Raw genomic sequence first — 15623 nt, 5'->3', positions numbered from 1 at the left:
TGTACACTTCCAGAATAGCATTCGGCCCACTTCTCCCCCTCCCTGCTCTACAAATGATTGTATCTTCCTTGTTCCTGACAATAATATGAAGAGCCTCGTATTCTGCTCATCTGTTTAGGTGCCATCACAAATGAGAGTATGCTGAGACCAGCACAGAGCCCTAGTGGATAGTGTAACATGGAATTTCAATATACTCTATTTGAGGTAAGCTGAAGCTGGTAATCAGGCAAGTATTGCTTTCAGAAGGTAAGGGAACAGTAAGAGGTGGAATGCAGGAGGGCTGGATTTAGGCATTGACAGCATAAGGCCATGCCTATGGCCCCACTCCTGGTCATGTGATTATATCAGACTACCCGCTGTCGTTTAAAAACATAAATGTAAGATTATGGTGCAGAGAAAACCTTGACAATGGGGATGAGGGTGCCAATGCAGCAATGTCTGCCTCATTGCCTCAGTTTGCAGACAGCCTGGAACAATAGCTCTGAGAGAAGTGAACTGCCCAATTCTTATTTCAGTGGGGTGTTAACTCCCAGACTGCCTCTGCCATCAACAGACAGCCTGGAACAATAGCTCTGAGAGAAGTGAACTGCCCAATTCTTATTTCAGTGGGGTGTTAACTCCCAGACTCACTGTTCTGAGGGCCTCTGCCATCAACACCCAAACAGAGGACTCTGTATGTGGTTGCAAAGCAGTCCCAGCCTACCCACTCATGCAGATAGATACTGACGGCTGGGGTAAGTACTCTTCCCTACCTTCCCCTACTGCTGACTTCACTACTCTCAGTAGTGGGAGTCCTACTACTATCCCTGTTGCTTCCCTTTAGAAAGGGCCCCTGATGCTGTTCCCGGAAGGAGAAAAGGGGTCTCCATGATGCTGCCCCTACCACGCTCACTCCAAGTGGGGGCCACAGTGCAGGTGGAGAGTCTCACTGTAGAGGCATCATGCTGTGCCTAGGGCCCTGGTTTGTCTTAGTCCAGGACTTCAGTGCACTAATTATTCCATTTCCTGACAATCAAACCTAACAACTAGATAAAGAATTGGGACAGGATGCACTCAAAATATACTATACTCTGAACTTAGGTCATGCCTTCCACACAGAACTCAAATCTCTTGACAAACATTATGCTTCACAACATATCTGAGAGGCAGGTATTGCCTCAGATGCACAGATGGGCACATGGAGTCCTGGAGATTAAATTGACTTGCCCAATGCCACACAGTGAGTCAACACCAGAACAGGGCATTTAACTCTCAGCACCTGGACTAACAATTGAAGCAAATTCCCTCTATTCCCAACTCTGCCTGCCTCCCCAGATGCAGAGAAAGTGCAGATATCATTACTACATTTCTTTAATCATAGGGAGATACCTGGAGTCAGCTGCTCTAAATTAGAGTGAGTGAAAGCCTTAGGTGTAGAAATCCTGAGCCTCTTCCTTGAAAGGGAAAGGGTTTGGAAGGATATCAAGCATTGGTGAGGGAAAGCTTAAACAAGGATCACACACACACACACACACACACCCTACCTGTTACAGCACTTTACACACATACATGGATGGATTCTGCATGCACAATATGACAGAGAAGTACACAGCTATTTCAAATTATGAACTCCGTTTTGTATTACGTGTTGAACAGGTCTTAACTTGCCCAAGGCAACCTGTTCTGATGAATTCTAGACAGATGCTCTCCCCAGGAAACATATTTTACCCCTCATCAATCTAGAGCCATCAACTGTCTCTCAACTACCAGTCCCTGTGGAATAATTGATTTTCTACACAAGGGCACACGGAGTGAGGATGAGTGGGGAGGGGCCTACTTAACAGCAAAGTCCTGCTCTGTGCAGTGAGCCAACCATCAGTGCACATAAGGAGGACTTCCAGGAGAGAAGAGGCAGGAGGGGTTTCTGCTCAGCCTGAAACAATGATGAACCTGGGACTCTCAGAAGGGTTGCGATGAGACTAGGGGAGGGTGCATCTCAGGGCTTGAGTGCTCTAAGAGTAAATTTTCTCTGGTTAAGGAATTCCTTTGCTAAGGGGTCCTTGCCTTCTTGTCACTTTATCCCTGAAGGGATTAAACTAAAAGCATGGAGTGCCCACAGCCAAATGGAGCTCTGGGACGTATGTAAGTGATTGGGGTGAGGTGGGGTGTTCAGGAATTCTCAGATGTTGATTTCTGGGCCTAGGGCATCAGCACCCCACATCCCAAAGAAGGGTGACAGACAAGAGATCTGAGTCATTGGAACATGCCCCATAGACCCAGAGCTACAAACAGTAACTAGACTCTACCCTATTGACTTGGCAGCATGGTGGGACCCAGCAAGTGGATCCATTCATAACGGAATGGTGATTGTACAGTGAGGCACTGAGTCAGGTTCTAACATATCAGTATTTATTAAAAAGTGGAAAGGCCCAGAGAAGGCCTAAATTATGATCAACAAAGTGAGCATGTTAAGAGTGAAAAATGGAAACAGCAAAGCCCCATCAGTATGAATATATGACTCAAATGCACTCTGTAATTTTGCTTGATCTATTTTGCATTATCAATCTATTTTCCATAAAGAGCACAGGGGAAAACTGATTATATACTGCTTTATATTCTCTTTTAATAACAGTTGACTATTAGATGCTGATTAGAATGAGGCATCTGATTCAATTAACCCTGAATGCCAATGCCTTGAAGTGAAAATGAATAAACCCAGTGTAGGGCAAACCATACCCAACCTTGATTACTGTAAAAACTCTACAAAAACCTCCAAGCCTCCTTGAGATATGTGATATTTCAAATTATTCATTACGAGAGTTGAATGCTAGACATACTTCACCCAGCCAGTCAATATGCTAATTTAACTGCTAATTTATTTTTGTTGTTATTTGCTGTAACATTAAGAAGCATAATGTTTCACTTTAAATATCATCTACCTACTAATACTAATGATGCTAATAAGTCACACTTGAAGAGTGAAGAGGCATTATATCCAGCAGACACTTCATTCAGTTCATGCATTACAGGATCAAAAATACATTTCATTTTCCAGCAAAACAATTCCCCTCCCACCTAACTTCCAGCCAAACACATGAAAAGTTGATGCAATTACCCCAAGCCCTAATGAAATACAGAAGCAATTTAAAACCAGGATCACCATGAAACTATTCAGCTGGCTAAGGAGACCCACTCCTGAACTGGCTGAAAAGGTCCATGTTGGTCTAGGCCAGTGGTGGGCAACCTGTGGCCCGCGGGCCGCTTGCGGCCCATCAGGGTAATCCTCTGGGGGGCCACGAGACAGTTTGTTTACATTGACCGTCCGCAGGCATGACCACCCGCAGCTCCCAGTGGACGCCGTTTGCCATTCCAGGCCAATGGGAGCTGCGGGAAGCGGCGTCCAGCACATCCCTGCAGCCCACGCCACTCCCTGCAGCTCCCATTGACCCCCTTCTCTGGTGCTTCCCTTTTTTACTAAGAAAATTCGGCTTGTGAACGAGTATATACGGTACCTATATGGGAATACATATTTGATAGTGGGCTCTTCAGTCTAGCAGAGAAAAAGTATAATGTGATTCAATGGCTGAAAGTTGAAGCTAGGCAAATTCAGACTGGAAATAAGGCATACATTTTTAACAGTGAGGGTAGTTAACCACTGGAAAAATTTACCCAGGATTCTCCATCACTGACGATTTTTAAATCAACATTGGATGTTTTTCTAAAAGATTTGCTCTAGGAATTATTTTGGGGAAGTTCTATGGTTGTGTTATACAGGAGGTCAGATTAGATTATCACAATGGTCTCTTCTGGCCTTGGAATCTATGAAATACAGAACCAGATTGCAGGCCACATAGACTACTATGATATGTTGCTCATCAGTGACTCTAGATCACTTCAACCTCATCTATGGGGAAAATGACGAGCACAGAGCCTAAGAAGTCACCTATGCTATCAAAAATGTTGATAAGCAACAAAAGCGACACAACAGCAGCACAGACCACAAAGAGAACACAATGCATATTTTCCCCATTTACCGCCCTATGATAATCTTGCATTAATTGTATCTCCTTTATGAGTCCTTCAAGCTTGTGGGTGGTTTCACCACCCAAGAAAGGGAAATAAAGCTTCAAGTATTAGTCCTTTTTAAAGCCCTTTCCTCAACGATTGTTTTATTCTTTTCAACGCAAGAGCAAATAAACTGAAATACTGGGCAATATTTTCCCCACAGGCTTTCCCTATTTCAGCCAGCCAGGAAAAAAGAGAACGCCGTCTTACCCTTAAACCCAGCTTCCCCTTCCTTTTATACTCCCCCTGAAGTGGCCATGTAACCAGCCAGAACCTGTTAACATTTTACAGACTGTAGTGCCTTTACGTCATCACAAGTTTGATGTGTGTGTGCGTCTTTTTAAGAACTATGCTGGTACAAACTGTCATTTAATATTCTTGAGAACACAGGTTGTTCCACCCGCTTCTACCTCATTCACATATAGCTGACATCTAGCAGTATCCTCCAAAAGAAAATCCAGAAGATCTTTTCCTTCCAAGCATTGCTGGTGATGGAAACAACAGTGCAAGGGCGTCAGAAGACAAAATGTAGGCATGTCTGATGTGCTTCTTTGGCTCACTGGAGGTTCCTCAGGGCAAGATTTCAGACTTTTATCTTTACCAGTTGCTGTGAATAGCTCTGGACATAAAGTACATTTCAGTTTTCCTAAAGGAAGAATTAGAAGATAAGGACGAAGGGCCAGATTTTTAGAAGAACTCAACTCCCATTTAGGTGCCTAAATATGATCCAGATTTTTCACAGTATTCAGCACCCAACATGCTAAACTCTTCTGAAAATATGATCACTTATTTTGTGAACAATTGGGAGTTAAGTTCTTTGGAAATTAATGGCTTAAAGAGGTGGGCTGGCACAGGTGAGAATCTGCAATCCTCTCCACTCAGCAGTGGGATGAGACACAGCTCTGCCTGGTCAGCTGAAGAAGGAACTCACTGGTCACTCCAGGTCATGTGATTTCCCCCCTCCCTTCCATACACACCCCCACACCCACCCCCACACCCACACACCAAGTCTACAGCTCTACTGAGGGGCAAAAGTGACTGGGACAATTCGCTTTGAGCAGGGCACAAAAGTCAAGTATAGTTCTTCTTAGCTCACCAGATTTGTTTTTGGGCACATTACCAATATAATATGCATGTAAATTAAGAGATGTGGCTGAATTCTGTACACTGCTCAAATCCTATCAGTTGCATATAAAATCTACTATTGTTTGTTTTCATTGGTTTAATTTTGGCATTAACTCGGCTAATAATCTTCCTTTTCCTCCTTTTTTTTTCTTTGTGCTTTCTTCTCTCTGTCATCTTTCCAATGTCAAATTTCTTCCTCATTCTCTTTTCTAAAATATCTCCCCGTCTTTTCTTCTATTCCCACTCCTCGAGGCTCTAATCACTCCCTGCCCATAACCTTCACTCACTCTCTGCTATTTAAACACCATAGGCACTTACTGACACTCGCAAACCCATGCACCCATCACTCAGCAACTATTCCACCCGTCTTAACCACACACACACACACCTCACTGCCTCATCCTCTGGGAGGTACAATAATTCCATCCACCCCACTTCCTGAAGAAGGAGTTATCTGGGTATGCCACCCACTTTCCTTCTGCTGGGACTCTCATGGAGTCCCCCCTGCACTTCGTTCCAGTAGATTTCCGGGCAGGTGCTGTGGGGAAGGTAAAATTTGCCCCCTTTCAACTTCTCTTGTACTCAGGCATTTACTGGTTGCACTCCCTTTCCTGCTGCTGGGGCTTTCCAGGGATGCAACCACTTCTAACTGGAGGGAGGCAAGCTTTTCCACACCTCTGAACCTGTAGAGGTGAGTCCACAGCTAGCTAAAAAGTAGAGCAAGTTAAACTCAAACCAAAATCACGTCAGTTCAAAAATAGCAGTGAATATCATTAACAGAGTCTTCATAGCGAGAGAGTGAGAGAAAGATGCATGACATGGACTAATGAAACCAGTGCCAGTTCTAGCCCATTAATGGCCCTAAGCAGGCATATTCTGGGGACTCCCTCTGCACACACAATACATACTAATAATTCATGGGGGGGGGGGCTTGGGCTGCTCGGGGCACTAAGCAGTTGCTTAGTCTGCTTATGCCTAGCGCTGGCTCTGAATGAAACAAATTTAAAAATTTTATTAAAGCTCATGCAAAAAAAAATTATGTAATACATAGGTTGAGAAAAGAGTGTCTGTACATCTGGGTGTAGTGCTTAGATTATCCACAAATACAGAGTTTGTTTTTAAAAGTCATATGATTCATAGAGTACATAATCAGCAATAACACAAATTTAGGTAAATACATTTAAGAATACAGTTTAGATTATTAGCATCCAAGTATTCGGGTACATCACTCATGAGGAGTTGTACAGAGATTTAGTTGTGGAAAGCAAAATATATCAAGGAGTGGAGATTTTCCCTCAGTAATTGAGAATTAGGGTAGGTTGTCCATTTAGGAAATACAATTTATCAGGGAAGTCTTTCAGTTACTTCCCTTACTGCGATTCTCATCGGTACTCCAGCTCATCCCTCCTGGTATTGTCGATGTCTGATGATGTGTTCTATGTAGATGTCCCTCGACCATCTGATGGCGTCCGACACCATGAGTTGCTGCATCAGCCGAGCATAGCGTTGACCGATTCCACATTCTCTCAGCACTCACTCGTTACTGGGGTTCCATGCGCCTAAGGCTCTGATGATCAGCGCGTGTCTGAACCTGGTAACCCCTATCTCTCAAGGTGTCGGCCAGAGGAGCGTATTTCTCCACCTTTCAAGCTTGGGCATCATGGAAGGCCGGGGTCCTGCTCTCGAAGGGCACTATGATGTTCACCATGATGATTTTCTTCCGGTCCTTGTTCGTGATGATGATGTCCCGTCGCAGTTGGCTGTCGGTTCCGGGGATGGTGGAGTTCATGGCAACCTTCCCTGTGGGTGGTGAAATGGCTCTGACCAGGCGATCTTGGATGGTGTTGTGTCGCAGCTGCCAGACTCTGGAATGGGGCTTGCGGCTGCACAAGATGTGGGGTAGCGTCTCATTGGCATAGCCGCATTTCCTACATCACTTGTCCAGATTCCCGTGGCGGACGGCTCTGTTCAGCAGAACGCAGTTGAGTTGGGCCCTGTGGATGAACCTCCAGTCGGCAAATCGGGTGAAGCTGCCCTCGGGAAGAAGTAGTTGCTGGTGTCCCACTTGCATGTCACCTCAAAAGCTTTGCCCTGGTCTGGCTTCCGCTTCCGGTTTTCCACATACTGGCAGCAGATGGCATCCTTCAGGGTCCTCTCCAGCATGTTTCTAGCTTTCAGAATGAGGATTGTGTGGTCAGTGTTCTTCACCTGTGGCACCAGGACTCCCAGCCCCGGCATTCCTTGCACCACGTCCAGCGGCAGCCAATACGTTTCTCCAGCCGTCGCGTAGCATTGCGGGCACGAGTCCAGAGCGAAGCAAAGTCTCCCCGTCTCTTCCAAATTTGCCTTCCAGTAAGCCACTTAGGTAGGTGGCAACATCTTGGTTGGAGAGGGTCCTGGAGATTCACTTCTTGATGACATCCCGCAGAGCACTTTCTATAGTGTTCCTAACCATGGCACCCAGGCATGTCAGAAGGTGGAAAGCATGAGTGATCACTGCAACGTCGCACAGATCACTACTAAACCCAGATCTTTTCCTCTTCCCTCCACCCCAAATGGTTGTTTTATTGTTTACTGTTGCCTGTTGTCATATGCTAAGACTGTAAATTCTTTGGGTCAGAAACAGTCTTTTTTATTCCATGTGTGTACAATGCCTAGCACAATGGGGCCTGGATCGCTGATTGAGACCACTAGGCATTGAAATATATATATATATATATCAAAATATGATCCAAGCTAGAGGAATCCACTATGGAAAAAATGTTTTTCATTTAAAAGAGAAACATGTGAGTATTAAAACTTAAGTCAATGGCTGCACCTTGAAGCCTCAATCACAATATGTATTAGTAACTTAATTGCTTTCTCTTTCAATATTACTCTCCCTCCAACCTGTGCTGATAGAAGCACTATAAATACCCATGATACACAGATAGATAAATATGTGAGGGGGCTACTTGCTGAGCTAACAGGCTGTCACTGCCTATTTTCAGCTTGTATGAAAAATTGCTATCTCAGTTCCCTTGAGTGGGGTTAGTACTGAACCCCCTTTAGAATTAAATAATCAAAGGAATACCTATTTGGTGACAATATTATTACACGTATTTGATTATTAGTATATTAATACAATGGTGATTACATCAATGTCGTGCCTTCCTGCTGGAGAGCACTGAGAAAAGGTCACTATTAACAATAATTGAGGATGTCAGCAGTAATAATAGCTCATGAGGCAAGAAGGTGTGGAATGGTCATCACCAGCAGAGCTCCAGCCACACCATTTACATTTGCCAGGATTTCAAAAGGCAGATGGTATTTTGTGGGTAAATGTATGCCTCTGGGTGTTTTTTGTTGCATGTGATAATACATATTAATATACTTTAGGGTTTTTTCCCCCCAACCAAAACTAAAGGCCATTTTAATGCTGCTTTAGCCAAGCTTTTTTTCTTTGGTGGAGGCCACCAATAGCTCACATGCTTTCAGCAAGTGGATGGCAAGTAAGGAGTCTTCTTCGAGAGAAAGAAGAGAGGCGCAGTTCTGATAACATTCTGCCTATTAGACTGACCACTAAGAGGCCGGACTCAACCCTTCCTTTAAATAAAATCACTGTAGAACAGTCTGTCATTGAGGATCACTGAGATCACCTTAAAACTATAAGACTAAAACAATTAATAATAGAATCAGTTTAGAATTATTGAAAATTAGTCTAGAAATCTGTGCCTTTAACCCACATCTATTGCCCATGACAGCGGGAGTGAAAAGGTGATTTAATTTCACTAAAGCAACCCAGCACCTAAGGAAAGATCTTTATATATTAGTGGTCTTATTGGTAAGGAAAGAAAAGATCAGAAGTACTGCAGTCTAGACTATATGATCCATTTCTTTAAAAACTAGAAGAGTTAATCGGAGTGTTAAAGTGATCTATAGACTTTCATCTCCAGGTCACTGGTCCAAATCCAGGCCAAGTTAGTAACAAGTTTCAGTAAATACCACCTCATTGCAGTCTGGTGTTATTTGTGAAATGAGTTTGGTGAACTCAGTTTAGTTCCCAGTAGAAAAATGTCTACATCACATAAATCACCACTTCCGACTGACATCTTTTTTTACACTCTCAGCAAAGAAGTCAAGGGTTGGAGAAGATAGCCAAACAAAGTGAACCCTCTCACCTCTAGAGAGAGATTTTTCCAATTAAAATGTTTAAACACATCAATGGGAGAGTTTGAGAAACTTTTGCTGTTACTGCCAACTCCGTACTTATTCAGTGGAAAGAATACTGCAGACTTGATGGCTGTCAGTCTAAAACTTTCCATGAGCACTAGATTCTCTCATACACAAACATGAAAAATGTACTGGGATGCAACATTTAGGCCTTGTTTTACAAAGTTCATAGTGTGCTGGAATGAAAAAAGTATTTATTTTCCATTGTCGTGGTTTGGACAATTTGGGTAAGAGAAGTAAGGAATCCCTGGGCAAAGGAATTTAAGAAAAACTGCTCTGGGGCGGTAAAGTTTGAAAAATGGGGTTCTTAAGAGCCTAAATCCCATTGTCAAAAGTGACTTAGACACATAGGAACCTAAATCTTAATTTATTGAAAATTTTATTCTAAATAATTAATAGACAGTGGCTACATTAATTATTATTAAAGTTGCCCCTTATGCACTAGAAAAACTCCCATTATTACTAGGCCAATAAGGATCAAGAAGAGATACAGTTTATGGACTTTCCTCTATAGATTGCCAAAACTCCATTTTCATTTTGTCATAGACAATCTTAATTAGTTAATATTTGCAAAATGCTTAAAAGATGTAAATTCAATGTAAGTACAAACAATCAGTGTGCAGTTATTTCCCACCACCTCCAAAGGAAAGTAATTTACTCATGATGTTTGAGGTTGGAGCACCTTGCCCCAGTTTCAGTTTGTGAAGTCTTTAGAGAGCGATTTGTAAGAAGCAAATTTTGAAAGATGACCTTTTTGGAGTTTAGTGGCTATTGTATTCTAATCTATTTGGGATCTTATACTACATCCTTCACCGAGGTACCTGGGCACCTTCCAGAAATGCAGTAAGTGACGGGACTAGCATCTGTGACATATGTCTCCATCTTTCTCCCTTCCTCTCTCCAGGTGGAATATTGTTTGATTTATTTATCTCTGTTGCACAGTTGATCCTGCCAGGCTAAAATTTCAAATAAATTGGGAAGCAGAAATTTGTGAGAGTCAAAATACATCTTAGCCCTTAGTGGGGAATGACGGGATGAAGGATAGGCCAGAGCAAGTCATCGAATGTGTGTTTGTTTCTGGAAAGTGGTTGACAAGACTAGAAATAGGTCAGCAGAATGAATGGCAAGCTCTGAGAGCTATATTTCACAGCTGAATATTCCAGGAGAGAAGTAGGGACCAACTAGAGCCCCAAGAGACAAAAATAATTTCAGAACATCCAGATTTATAGGTCCACTAATTTTAATTCAAATATAGTTAATATTTACCAAGCGCATTTTAAAAAGCAGCTTTGTACCCGTCAGATGATTTGTATCCTTTTGATACTATTATACATAGTGCCACACTCACTTAGACTTAGATATATTATTGAAAAGAAAAGGAAAGCATTATGTACATGTGAAATCTTGTAATATTTACACAAAAGAGCTTAAAGAAAAGGCAGCTTAGTGTGGTCCCAGTCAAAGGCTTATGAGAGTGGCGACATGTATGGTGCATGAAGGATATAGGAGAAGAGCAATGAAAGTCAAAGTTCTTGAGGGAAAGGACTTATATTAGGCAGGTAACCCAATGCATTACTCTACTGAAATGTGTCTATTTAGCTGAACCTGAAAATATTATCAACAACAATATGGGATTGAGATACCAGGAAATGGGTCAAATAAGGATATGGGAGCATGCCAATGCTAACAGTGCCCTGTGAGGAGGAATAAATCTTTTGCCTTGCCACAGAAAAATGAAAGAACTTGGTAAATGTTTGTGTGTTTTATATTTTAAAAAAAGCTACAGAGAATTCAGTTGTTCTAATTCAATATGATTGAAGTATCTCTTTACAGATAATCAATATTCACCATCATGCATTTTGTTTTATTTATGATGGAATTACAGTGTATGTGTAGCTGTGTGTGTGTATATATGTATGTATGTGTGTGTGTGTATATATATAGAGAGAGAGAGAGATGATTTAAATTGCATTTTTTGTCTGAGTGAGATATAGTGAAAGACTTGGGACAATACTGTACCATGCTGATGCAAAATTAAGCCCATCGCAGATAGTTTCTAAATCCATTCCAGATTCTGCTCCAAATTCACTGCCAGCGTAAATGGACGAAACTCCACTGTATACAAACAAAGATTTCGATTCTCTGAGTGAATGGGTCTGATTCAGATCTCCACCAGTTGTAACTATGGAGCCAGGCCCCAGGTCTCCTCAGCACAGGGAAGGGGGACTTCATGGAGTTACTCCCGATTTACACTGATGTATCTGAAATCAGAGTCAGAGCCCAAGTTTCCCAGGATACAGCACACTGATTCATTCAAGTTGAACTCCAGCCCTGTGAACACCAAGTGACTGATGTTCCTTCAACAGACTAACAGCTGGAAGGCAGGCACCACAGAAGCACATATCAGAGCAGTAGTTAAGAAAAAGACTGGAGATTAAAGCAATTGGGGAAGAAGCCAAGAAAATTAGAGATAATTTAGAAGTGTAAAAAACTGATGCATGCTGAGTCGTAGTAGAAATCGAGTTCTAGTTTCTTCCAAAAATGTAAACAAAAGATAAAAACTCTCTCTCTCTGTAAAAAAGAATAAACCTCCTAAATTTTAGAAGCTCACCCAGCTTTTAAATCTTTTTTAAACCACGAAGGAAAGTTTGCCCTTCAGAAAATTTCAGTTTAATAAGAAAAAAGTACAGTGCTTGGATGGCTTCAATCATTGACCAATAGAGCCTTTCACCATGAAGAGTAACCAAGAGCAGTTACTGTCTAATAGCAATTCTAAGATCTACATGTGAAAAAAACCCACAACCCTCTAATACATCTATCAGTTTTATTATTTGAATTTCTCCCACTGAAAACAACAGTCTTCACATCATGGGTGTGAAAAATTAACTTCACACATCTTGGGGAACACAGGAAAGATCTGGGAAAAACGAAACCAGTTGCAAGCCCCCAGTCTCAGTGTAGTGATGAGAACTCTCTCCTCTCTACCAGCAAGTGTGGTCTAATGGGCAAAGCCTATGTTCTATGCCTAGATCTAGCGTTTAGTGTGACCTTGCGCAAGCCACCCCACCTTTCTGTTTCTTCCCTGTCTGTCTTGTCTATTTAGACTGTAAGCACTTTGGGTCTTGTGTGTTTGTAGATACCTGGTACAATGGAGCCCTGATCAGCACTGGGGTTTCTAGGTGTTACTGTAATATAGCTAATAAGCTATACAACAGCTGAATAAAGATATTAGGTTAAGGATGTCTTCTGAATATGAGAGAAAAGGAAAACACATGTTAAAAAAATGTCCCCAGGCCATGCAACAGCTGAATAAAGATGTCAGGAAGGTTTCAGTACAAAGCACAGAGGCATTTTCCTGCAGACTTTTTTTTAATTACTATTTAAACAGCAAAGTCAGTGCCACTCCTACTCCTGTTCAAATAAAGCAGAATGATCACAACAGGAAATATGCAAAACCTCCTTGCCAGTCACTGCACTGTGGACTGCTTGAGCTTTTTATTTCTACTCTGCAAGAACTGATGTGAAAAAAAGTGGAATGAAAGCATCTCTGGGACATTTCCAAAGAAATCTAATTAACCTTGTGGAGAGGGTGAGCTGTAGATGGACAAGGAGACCCCCAGCCTCCCGGTGACGTCAATCACTCGTGTTCCTGGTTTGCTTTCAGAGTGTTACTGCTCGTTCTTTTCTTGACTTATTAAATAGGCACCTCTGATAAAGTCATAGATTTTTCTCCAAGACCTACCTTCGTTGTTATCGTACTGTAAATTTGAGTGACTTATCTAAAACCGCTTGATTGTAATTGAAAGATTATTCAAGGGCAACTAAAAGGTTTTTTTTTTAATTCAAAATAAAGAAAAAGCTTGTTTCAGGCATGCAGCCATCTCTTATTCCATTCTTCTCCAATGAGAGGGAATTGCAGCCAGTGTGACTGTACTGCAGTGGCAATTTGTGAGGTGGGTACAGTGCACATTATGTACAGCACATTGGAGCTTCGTGGGGTCATGGCTCACTAGCAGATCGTAATTCATTTCTGAGAACAAGTTAAGGTGCACACTGTTACCATCCACAGCTATAGTTAAGTTGGAGGCTGAAATCTGCACCATTTATGTTTCGTTCCCTTTACCTGCCCTCCAAGAAACGTATCTTCCAAACAAATGTTCCATACAGCAAACATGAAACTCTTGCCTCCAAAAATAAATAAATCAGTCAATAAATGAACAGGTGCACTTTATTTACCTTCTGTCTATACTGTCACAGCCTATCAGTGTAAAAAGCCAAATAAGCTCTTCTTACTCAGCTTCCTACATCTCTGCTCACATCATCACCATCTACTATTCTGCTCATTCTTTCCATTCCCCTTGCATTCATCTCCCACCCCTCTCTAGTCCTTCTTCTATGCTCCCCCTTCTGCTTGCCAATATGGGAAATCTAGGCCTGGACCCACAAAGGGACCCAGGAACTGCAGTGCTCCGACTATCTCCACACCAAATAGTGAGGTGGGTGGTTATCCTTTAGCCCAATAGTTAGGTAATTCCCCAGGGATGTGAGAGATCCCAGTTCAATTCCTTTCTGTGACTTCTCTGATCATCTGTCTTGGATGGTTTAGAAACAACAAATCCTGCATCTTGGCAGGGTGTTAGACTAGATCAGTAGTTCTCAACCAGGGGGTACATAAACTCATCTAGATATTTGCCTAGATTTACAAGAAGCTACATAAAAAGCACTAGCGAAGTCGGTACAACCTAAAATTTCATACGACTCATTTATACTGCTCTATATACTCTACACTGAAATGTAAGAACAATATTTATATTCCAATTGATTTATTTTATAATTATATCATAAAAATGAGAAAGTAAGCGATATTTCAGTAATAACGTGCTGTGATTCTTTTGTATTTTTATGACTGATTTTGTAAGCAAGCACTTTTTAAGTGAAGTGAGGTGAAACTTGGGGTACACAAGACAAATCAGACTTCTGAAAAGGGGTACAGTAGTTTGGAAAGGTTGAGAACCACTGGACTAGATGACCCGGTGGTTCCTTCTAATTCTATAATAAGGAGAAGGCATTTGAACAATATCTCAAGTTCTGAGAGGCTAGGGAGGAGATTGGGAGAGATTTTTGCCCCTGGTGGAAGTGAGGAAAGTGCCTTAATCTCTGGACTATACAGTCACTCTCACTCTCTCTGCTCAATTCATATTTAATTATTTATACAAAGTACAATTGTATAATTGGAATCATCAACAAGAGAGACTGAGACCCACCCCAGAATATCCCATAGCAGGGACACTGGAACGGGGGGGTCCCAAGGGGGCATAGCCCGTCCACTTTTCGCCACGGGCCCAGCCTCCTGCCCCTCCTCTTCCCCCCCCTCCCCCCCGAGACCCTGCCCCCCAGCCAGGCCGGAAGCCTGGCAAAAGATGAGGTAAACATATTTGTATAGTCACATGGGACACAATATTTAATGTGGTTTAGAGTCAGCCTGGCAATTCATGTGTGTGCCTTCCCAAGTAATTTTAATGAACTGACATTGTTCAATAAGAAGTTTATTTTTTTCATAACGGATCTGACCTGAACCAAAACACTAAACAGGAATCTTTATAGTAAGAGACTCCCCATTTTACCAATATCTTGCAAATCTAATATTGTAGTGTTGGCAGGTCTGGAATTTAATGCTCTGTCTGCAGACAGAGAAGAACAATGTGTATACACAACGTGTAGATTTAAATTATAGTGATTATAAATGCAAAGCAAACATTTAGTTATAAGATAGTCCCTTTATGCAAATATTTTGTGATCTTTACACAAAGGCAGCAACAGCAGAGGAACAAGAATAAAAAAATATCCCAAACAATTAAAGTGGGAATTTTACAGTGTCTCCCTCTTTTTAATTATATTGCAAGTACATTTTCAGGCTAACACAAGAATTCAAGGGGAACATTTTAAAGCTTTCAGCTATAAAATTGTCTTACAGCAAATTATGTCAGAGAAACAAACATGGAAGTATTCTGATACTATGAAAAACCGTGGAAGTGCAAGCACACAGTACCCAGCCACCTCTCTTCATTTCAATGTCTTGTGAATGAAGCTGAGCTAGTGAATTCACACCAGTGTCCTAATCTTTGTCAAAAGCTGGCTTCTCTCTCCTTAAAGGTAGTTGAAATATATGGTAGGGTCAAGGTACAAAGCATAGCTGCTGTGTCTGCAGTTTAATTTTCTTTTTGAAGAGTCCCTAGCTTTTG

General features: G+C 41.8%; 1 protein-coding gene across 1 annotated transcript in view; it reads right to left on the bottom strand.

Moving 5' to 3' along the window:
• PTPRN2 (protein tyrosine phosphatase receptor type N2) overlaps positions 1–15623 on the bottom strand; it is a 959094-nt gene that overhangs the window by 856330 nt on the left and 87141 nt on the right. The window lies entirely within an intron of this gene.

Source organism: Emys orbicularis, chromosome 2 (genome assembly GCF_028017835.1).
Source record: "Emys orbicularis isolate rEmyOrb1 chromosome 2, rEmyOrb1.hap1, whole genome shotgun sequence".
In the NCBI taxonomy this organism is placed as follows: Eukaryota; Metazoa; Chordata; order Testudines; family Emydidae; genus Emys; species Emys orbicularis.
This window is presented reverse-complemented; position numbering and strand designations above follow the sequence as displayed.